We start from the raw sequence: 9,091 nt of genomic DNA on the forward strand, positions 1-9,091 counted from the left end.
TTTGGGTTAGGGGTCAGATTTAGGGCTAAGGTATGAATTGAGTTTTGGTTGGTTAGGGTTAGGTATGTGATGGTTAGGGTTAGGAAAAGGGTAACGGTAAGGTTTAGGCTGTAGAAATGAATGGAAGTCAATGGAAAGTCCCCACAAGATAGCCACGCAGACGTGTGTGCGCGTGTGTGTGTGTTTATTGCTGCTAAATATTTGACCCCTGTAGGAGCGGATCAGGTGAACATTAACACGGTTTCTCTTAGAATCAGGAACATTTTGCGGTTTGTCTCAATCAAGGTGATCAGCGCTGTGAGGCATCGAGACAAGAACGGAGGAGAGAAAGGAAGCGGGCGCTTCTTTCAGAGTTCTCCATGTCAGCCGTGTAAGAAAGCCGCCAAACCAATAATTTTGTCAAGTTCTTTTTTTAGCCGAGCGGCTGAAGCGTCTTTGGATTGCCACACGTATAAAGGCAGCCCATATAAAGCCATTCACAGCAGTGAATGAGCACGCCATCTGTGGAGCTTTCTTATTTCCTCTTCTCTTTTCTTCTCCTCCTTTTTCAAGCCTTGTAATCAAATTTGAGCAAAATCAAATGGCGGGAGGAAAGAAGGAGAGCAGTGGGGGGGAGGAGGGTTCAATGAAAGTACCTTTTGTTGGTCTGAAACGAGCAAGTAATTTACAAAATGCCCTCCCTTTGTGCAGGGGGCTAAAGGAAGAAAGAAATCAGTAGCTTTTAGAAGCTAGGCCTTGCGCTGCGACGGGCAAGATAATGAAAGCCGCCTTGTGTTTGTGGGCTAGAGAGCATCTCAAAGGCAGACCGGGCCCGGCTCAGGGTTAGCTCCACCACTAGATAAAAGAAAAAAAACACAAAACAAAACCAAAAGGAAGAAAAAAAGTGTTCCTCAGTATGTGTGTGAGTTTGTGTGTTTTTGTAAAGAGCAGCAAAACAAGCGTAGTCTTAGCAGACAAGCTGAGGAGAGGAGAGGAGCAAAACATCTCCTGATTCCCTCTCACCTGTTGTCCCGCTGCAGACGGAAACCCCTCGGCTCTGGAGCATGAGGCTGAGGAGGAAGAGGAGGAGGAAGAGGCAGCGTTCACACGGATTCATTGTGCTGCAGGATTACAAACTACGGAGGATTGGATCGGACCGGCTGCAGGGCGACGGACGTGGATTTGCTCACAGCGGGAGAGACGACTGGTTAAAGGTCAGTAACCTTCATCTTCAAAGCACATCAGACGTAACGATGCCCGTCGTCTGTCAGTGAAACCTGCCGGGTCCTAAGCAGGTGGAGTGAATGTGAAGTCTTTGTGTGGCCTGCAGATCAGATCCTGATTTCCAGCGGTTGGAGTGAAACCTGAAGTGTGCTGCAGTCGGTGAGTCCTGGTTGATTTCTCTGCTCTGCAGCAGATCAGCTGCTTCATCCTGCTGCAGTTTGTTCTGCCAGAATGACGGCAGTTCAACTTCCTTTCAGACCATAGAAGAGCGTTTTCGTTTTTCAGACACTCAAATTAATCTGTTTCAGCAGGAAAATCCCTTCGAGATTAAAAATGTCTTGTTTACAAAGCTTTCACAGCAAAACAGAAAAAGTTAATACGGTCATAAATTAATATTCCTTAATTAAAACATTTACAGATTACTCCTTCTGAAAAACATTTAGTGTGAGCAGCTCCTTTAGGTCTGAAGAGGATGGAGCAGAAAACTGAAAAATTTTCTTTCCAGATTCAGTTCAGACTGAAGTTTTGTGTTATTTTACTGAGAAGATGATATTGTGACATAACCAGGGAGTCGTGCCTCTCCGTTTACCTGAATGTTGTAAAACCAAGAGGAAAAGGAAGTAACTTTTAAAAGTCTGAATTCAGATGGGTACATTTTCCAGGTTTGCTGCAAAAATGTGCAACAAACCCTGTTTACCTTTCTGTTTAAAGGTAAACAGAAAACTGGCAAAGTCAAATCCCAAAATTATGACATTTTATCACTACATCTCATTTTATAGACTTTAATATTGTGTTTCACTTCTCTGATCCAAACTGTCTCACTTCTCCTGCTGCTGGCTGTTGAAATAGTTTTCAACGCTGTTTAATAATTCTGGGGCGTCCAGGCTCGAACGGACGTTATTATTCTGATGTGCATCATTATGTCTGTAGGTTTCTGTGTAAATGTCGTGTATTTTGAGTGCTGGAATAGAAACATGTCAGCATTTCTGCTCGGAAGACGAATGTAACTTTTTTTCATGTGAGCTTTTCCATCATTTTCGTTCATCCAACGACAATCACTGTAAAAGATTCCAAAAACAAAAAAGCTTTTTGGATTTTCTGACCCAAAGAAGCCGAATGTCTGATAGTACGATGTTTTACTGGGAAAAATGGAAGCCTGAGATCACAGATTAATCAATACATCATTATATTTTAATCAGTTCGCTGCAGTCAGCCAGTTAGCAACACAATCAGCTGACAGAGGAAGTGAAGCTACAGTCTCTACACTGCAAAAACATTAAATCTAACCAAGTATTTTTAGTCTGGTTTCTCCTGCAAATATCTTGACACTTTAAATGAGACAAAACTAACTTATATGTAACTTTTCAGCAAGACATAGTAGCTTGTTTAGTCAATGAATGCTTAATATTGATGAAAAGTTAATTAGCAGATTATTTGACTTAAAGGAAAAATGTCTTGAGTTAAATAATCTTCCAGTTATGAATATTAAGGATTTACTGACCTAAAACAAACTCCAGTATTTTGTTGAAAAGTTACTTGTTTCTCTTATTTCAAGTGTATTAAGATATTTAAGTAGAAACTAGACCAATAAGATTTTGTCTTTAATCAATATTAAGCAATTATTGACTTAAAACAAACTCCTACATCTCATTGAAAAGTTACTTGTAAGTTAGTTTTATTTAAAATGTATTAAGATATTTGAGTGGAAACCAGACCAAACATACTTGGTTAGATTCTGTTTTTGCAGTGCTTGGCTGTAAATGTAAAGAAGTGAAGTAACTGGAAGCAAAAATCTGCATTAAATCCTCAAACAACAATTAAATTAAACTTATTTTCCACCTGGGTCTTCATTTACCTGAGGTTGAAATGTTTTCATCTCTCCTCACGTTTTGAACTAAGTAAACAACAAACAAACACGCAGCATCCCGGTGAGCTGGATTCTCAGTTGGCACATCAAAATGTCAGAATTTGCACCAGAACAAAGTCATGTGGAGCAGAATGAGTAACGAACTATCTCCGTACCGCAACACGTCGGCTCTCGCAGCCAAACCGTCACACTCACTCAGTCACATGGCATGCACCGATGCTTTGACTGTTCCCAACAAGCCAATCACAGGCGTGTCTGTGTGCCGTCAGCTTCTAACGTAGAAAACAAGATTTAAACACATTAACTTACTTCATGCTGCAAACTGACTCAGTTAATAGATATCTCCTCTTTTTTTCTACCTGTTTCTCACACATTCAAACATCAAATGATAAATCTCAAGTCTTGAAACAATCTTCAAGTGGAACTTTTTCATCAGTATTAAGGATTTATTGACTTACAACAAGCTGTTATATCTTCCTGAAAAGTTAGTTTTGTCTTCTAGACCTTTGTAAGATTTTGTTTTTTTGCAGTGCAACAGGATGATTATATTCTCTTCAGTGAGGTGTTGGTTTTTATGGGAAATATTAAGAAAAATCAATTTAAAAACTTGTTGAAGTGACTTTTTGTGACATTTTGTTGTGGAAATTCAATGCAATTGTTAAAACCTGCATTTGTTTGAAAATTTTAGCTGGTTCATTTATTTACTTTTTTACCAATTTAGGAGACGTGTTTTGCAAACATTTGCATGTTTTTGTTCTTCCATTTGCGCCCGAGTGTTTTAAAAGAAACAGTCGTTTTATGACAATAACTTAATTTTTTTTTTGGTCTTTGGAAAATGAGCCGTTTTAAAATGTAACATCACAAATCGGCATACACTGCTCCGTTACCTAGCAACTCCAGAGAAGCCCAGCCCTTTACCTAGCAACCCAAGCTGAGCTCCAGCATGTTTGGTCAGCTGGTTTTACCGCTGTGTGCGCTGTACAATGGCTGCTGGAAAACACAAAAGTTTTTTTGTTGACTTGCCATCCAGAAACCACTTACTGTATTGTTGGTTGCACAGGAGGCGCCACTGCTTTTCAAAGATGTATGGTTGTATGCATAATGGAGCATCTGTTTGCCGCCATTTTCACATGTGGATGTAAACACTGAGTTGCGGGGGCGTGGCCTACAGCAGCTTTTCTTTGGACGCCCCAAACAGACTAAAATCTAATTTTATGTAAGATTTTATGAGTTGTTCTTTTTTTTTTAATGTAATGAACGTGTTTTGCGTGGCACAAAGACAGACCCTAACCTGTTCCAGGAAGCACAACAGTCCATCTGTAAACACAGTACCTGCGTATCTTTTACAAATCTCCACAGAACTTTGTCAGTTTTCCACGAATGTCACAAAACATATTTTCATAATTGCAATGTTTCCTTTAAATAAGTGTAAATAAAATCACATAAGTTTGTTCATGTGATAAGTCATTAAAAAGAAATCCCCACCATGAGCCTCCAAGTACTTCCTGTCTTCTTCTTCATGGTTTCTGCCAGTAGTGACATCCTGTTGTTAACCATGTTATGCAAAATAGGCATTTCCATCGCAGTTTTGTGAAATAAACCAGTTTCTATTGGCCAAAAACCCACTTCACGCCACAGCAAAACCTTTTTGCTGTGGGGTGCAAAACATGATCACATGTTTTGCACCCCACATGAACATTTCCGAAAAACATGAACATTTCCGAAAAACATGAACATTTCCGAAACTGGCTTCTTTCCATTAAGCAAATTAATTTTTGAAATGTTAATTTACTCAATTATATAATAAATGAAAACGCAGCTACAGGAAAAATAGATTTAAAAACATTTTGCTGGTAATTTTAGTCACATTCTGCTGTAGAACTTCAATACAATTATTCCATGAAAGAAACAAAGGACACTAAAAAATGCATTTGTTATGTCTATATTTTTTAATTTTAGCTGAGAGCCGCATGCGGCTGCAGCTCTGTAATAATCCTACATTTAGCCGGTCTTAACGCGTCATAAATCATTCTTCTGTCCAGCTGCTTCGTCTTAAGTTCCTCCCTGCCGCTGTGAAGATGACGGCTCTCTATTAAAGCTGCTGGGTTATTATTCCCAGCTAGCTTAGCCATGTGTTCTGACCCGAACCGCTCCCTCAGGATCCCCTTTAATAACTTCTAATGGGCTGGTAAAGTAGTGGGCGGGACTTGAGCTGCTCAGCAACCAATTAGAGCTCATTGAGCAGGAGTGGCTGCGGCTTGATTTCATCTGTAATCTGTGAGCTGAAGTGTGGCTGCACCTGTGTGTGTGTGTGTGTGTGTGTGTGTGTGTGTGTGTGTGTGTGTCGGTGGTCATTAGCCGCAGCAGATAGTCATTAAGCCCGTCATTTTCCCTGCCTGTCAGTTGACCCCTCTGATTTGGACAGTGTCTGTACTTAACCTTTGACCTGTGGGTTCTCTGCCTGGCTCCTCATCAGGAGGGCGTGTTTGTGGAAAGGCTGAGCAGCTGCTTCCTTCAGGTTGTTTCTGTGCTGATAAACTGGAATATGTGAGATTACAAGAGACAAAAATATAGAAAATTAAACCGGTTTGTTCAGGTGCCTGATTTTCAGTGAGGAGTTTCCAAGGTTTGGAAAGTTTTTAATTTCTGTATAAAGTCCTTGAAATTGTTTGATATTCAAATTGCACAGGTTTGTAATAAAATGCAAACAAACATCTAATTAAGAACCTAAATTTGGGAAATATTATTAACATTTACACCTAACAGGAAAATAAAAATACAGTTAAATCAGACTAAACTTTTCTGGTTTAAGTTAAAATGACCAAAATTAATTATATTTACTAAATGCCAGAAAAAGTTTGGGAGAATTTTTTTTACATATTTATTTTAAAACTTTCTTCTTATATAAATATGTTTAAACATTTAATTTGAGCAGGAAGGTTGTTTACTTTAACAACCTTGTTTTTGTTTCAATATAATGAATATTTATTATTCCTGACGTCTCAATGATTTATTGATCTGTGTAATTTAAATCAGGATTTCTTATTACATATAAAGTTATTCAAAATGATGGATTTCTGTTGTTAAGTTGGTGTTTTGTTTTCAGACCAGTCAGGTGTGTAAGGTGTGTGAGACATTTTAAATATATATTTATATTTATATTTTCATTGTCCATGCTGCAGAATGTTGAACACAACCACAATATATTATTTATAGTAATAAATATCATATAATCGTGAGTTGAAGCTGTTTTTTTTCTTTTTCGATGGTTTGTGTTGTTTCTCCAAAGTTTTTGCTGGAAAAGTTTGAAAACTTACATAGAAAATGTTTGAATTTTACTGTGGAAAAAGCATTAATGCATTTACTAGAAAACTAAAAATGATTTTTATATAAACTGTAACTAAAACTGTGTAAAAGATTCCAAACATCAGAAAAACCCACAAGAAGAAACCTTCTTTTTCATTACTTTACCAATGCAGAAAAACCGGTTTTACTTCTGATTTTATGCTTTTAAGACCTGCTACTCCTTGAAATTTAAACAGGTGTGCGCCGCTCCTTTTTATTTAAATACCTTCTGACTCCTGCAGTGCTGGGATTAACCTTGCAGTACTTTGTCTTAGCTGCAGCTCCCTGCGGCGCCCCTGAAGCCGCACGAAGCCTTGCTAGCAGCGATAGAAGCAGAAATTAGGCGGCTTTCTGCCCCAAAGCTGGAACATTAAGGCAGCCCTCACCTTGGCCTGCAGGAGCCGCGTTAGCGTTAGCAGCTAATCCAAAAGCCAGCAGAGTCAGACAGTCACACCTCTGCTTTCCTTTTGTCTTCTCCTGATAAGGTAATGGGGATCCGGAGGAAGTTTGAGGTCGGGGATTTGAGCCTCAGGAAGGCGCGTCGAACGGGTGACCAATGAAAACCTGAGCGGTCGGGTAAAGGAGGAGGAATCAGAGCGTATTGTCTTAAGAGGATGAAGTAATGAGAGGCTTACAGAGTTGTATCAGTGGACAAAGATGGATGTGCCGCATGCTAATACCTGCTATCTTGATGTGACACGTCAGCTTGGCCCTTGAGCGCAGCAGGCAGAGCTAATATTCCCTTTTGTCTTGTCCTGATAAGCTAATGAGTGTTACAGCAAAGGGTGATGGGAGTTTAAGAGCTGCATTAGTGGACAAACTGTTAAATCTGCTGGTTAGCTTCTGCAGGGCAGCTTTAGCTCCAGGTGTTGAAACCAGCGGTTGTTTCATGGCGATAAGAGGAGAGGTTAAAATCAGAGCACTTGGAGAGAAACGTCTCCACCCACAGGTCTTTGTTAGACCGGAAAATTCATTATGATCCAAAGCAAATCCTGCAGGTTTTTACAGCCAGGAAACAGAAACACACTGATCATCGTTTCAACTCTCTGAACTCGGTTCACAAGTTAATACCTTTATTTTTTACACACTTAACTATTTCAGACCAATTACACCATTATTTACTAAAACAAACCTCTGTCTTGCTAAAAAGTTACTTTTCAGCTAGTTTTATCTTATTTGTACTAGAAACTACCAAAAACACTTGGTAAGATTTTGTGTTTTTGCAGTGTAGTTGTTGTTGGTGCCGATTTCCACAGATTGTAGAGTCAGAGGTCACAGGAAGATAATTTAGACAAATACTTGGCATTTTGTAGGAGTTTTCTGTATAATATTACAAAACAGTGATAATATTTGGTAATAAAATCAGTATTATTAAAATAAAGTTGCATGAGAATAATGTTTAAATATTGGGATGGCCACGATATTGAGTGAATAAAATCATAAAGTCATAATATCAGAATAAAGTCTTAATATTACAAGAATAGTCGACGGAGAATAAAGTTGAAATATTATTTTAAAAAATCATATTTTAGGTATACAGTTATTATATTATGACTTATTTTCACTTTATTCTCGACTAAATTCATAGTATTACGTAAATAAAATTGTACAAAAATGGTCTCTATGCTGTAAAAAAGTCGGATTTCCACATTAAGTCATAAGTAGAGTTTGGCAGCAACCAGTTACATTTTCTTCAGTAACTTTTTAGAAAAACTTTACTTTTGAATATTTTACTGCGCTTGTATTTTCTGCTCTTGAGTAAAATTTCTAGATTTTCTTCCCACTGAATGAAAAACAAACATGTTTTAACCAAAAATTCACCAGAAACAGAGACACACCTGCAGTTTCTGTTAAAGTTTCTTTCAATTAAAAACTGATTTGGAAACATTTTCTTTTGCTTGATTTTGTTATTTTTTTGTTATTTATAAGAATTATTGGCACTTTGGTTCCAAAATACCAAAATTTCCACTTAACTTTATATTTTGGTCCATCTGACAAAATGTAACTTGTAAATATTAAATGATTGATAATTTCATCAGTTAGTACTTGAGTCGACTTTTTAACAAATACTTTTTTACTTTAAGGTAATTTCCTGCTACTTTTCACTTTTACTTCAGTAAAAATATGTTGCAGTAGTTCTGCTCTTACTTCAGCATAATTTTTAGGTCATAATCATAATATTTCAACTTTTTCTCGTAATTTTATTTATTTTTTTCTCAGTGTGGCTCTAAGACTCGGTCATAAATGACCCACCATTGTGTGACTGAAAAGACCCAAACCTGCTATTGATTGGAAGGTGTGTGTGTGTGTATGACGCTTAAAGTGACGTGTGTGTGCGTGTGTGTGCGTGTGCGTGCGTGCGTGCGCCCCTCCTGATGCTCCCCGGTCCTGCAGCCATGTTGCCCTCCAACATGCAGAGTCTGGCGTCCCGTCCTGCTTTCAGAGCCATTACTGTCAAACAGCTGTTAGTGTGTCAGGAGGAGCTGCTGATGGAGGGATAAACGGTCGGGGCCAATAAACGGATAGATGGATAGATAATAGGGTGTAGAGGACGGAGGGAGCCTCTCTAAGTGAAGACAGATTGCTGCGGAGTCGGAGAGGAACAGCCGTTTATTTGACTCTCAATTATCAGATGGACCTGGTGGCCCTGCAGTCCAACAGCTGCTGCAGTCGGGC

The 9,091-nt window shown here is 38.6% G+C and overlaps 1 long non-coding RNA gene across 1 annotated transcript in view; it reads left to right on the forward strand.

Annotated features, from left to right (window-relative positions):
* LOC107834541 (uncharacterized) overlaps positions 1 to 7,330 on the forward strand; it is a 17,417-nt gene extending 10,087 nt beyond the window's left edge. Inside the window, exons 2-3 of the long non-coding RNA XR_001660333.1 lie at positions 4,013 to 4,015; positions 7,318 to 7,330. This is a non-coding gene — a long non-coding RNA (uncharacterized LOC107834541). The remainder of the gene's footprint in view (positions 1 to 4,012; positions 4,016 to 7,317) is intronic.
* Positions 7,331 to 9,091: the final 1,761 nt, after the last annotated feature.

Source organism: Poecilia formosa, unplaced genomic scaffold (genome assembly GCF_000485575.1).
Source record: "Poecilia formosa unplaced genomic scaffold, Poecilia_formosa-5.1.2 Scaffold655, whole genome shotgun sequence".
NCBI classification, from domain to species: domain Eukaryota; kingdom Metazoa; phylum Chordata; class Actinopteri; order Cyprinodontiformes; family Poeciliidae; genus Poecilia; species Poecilia formosa.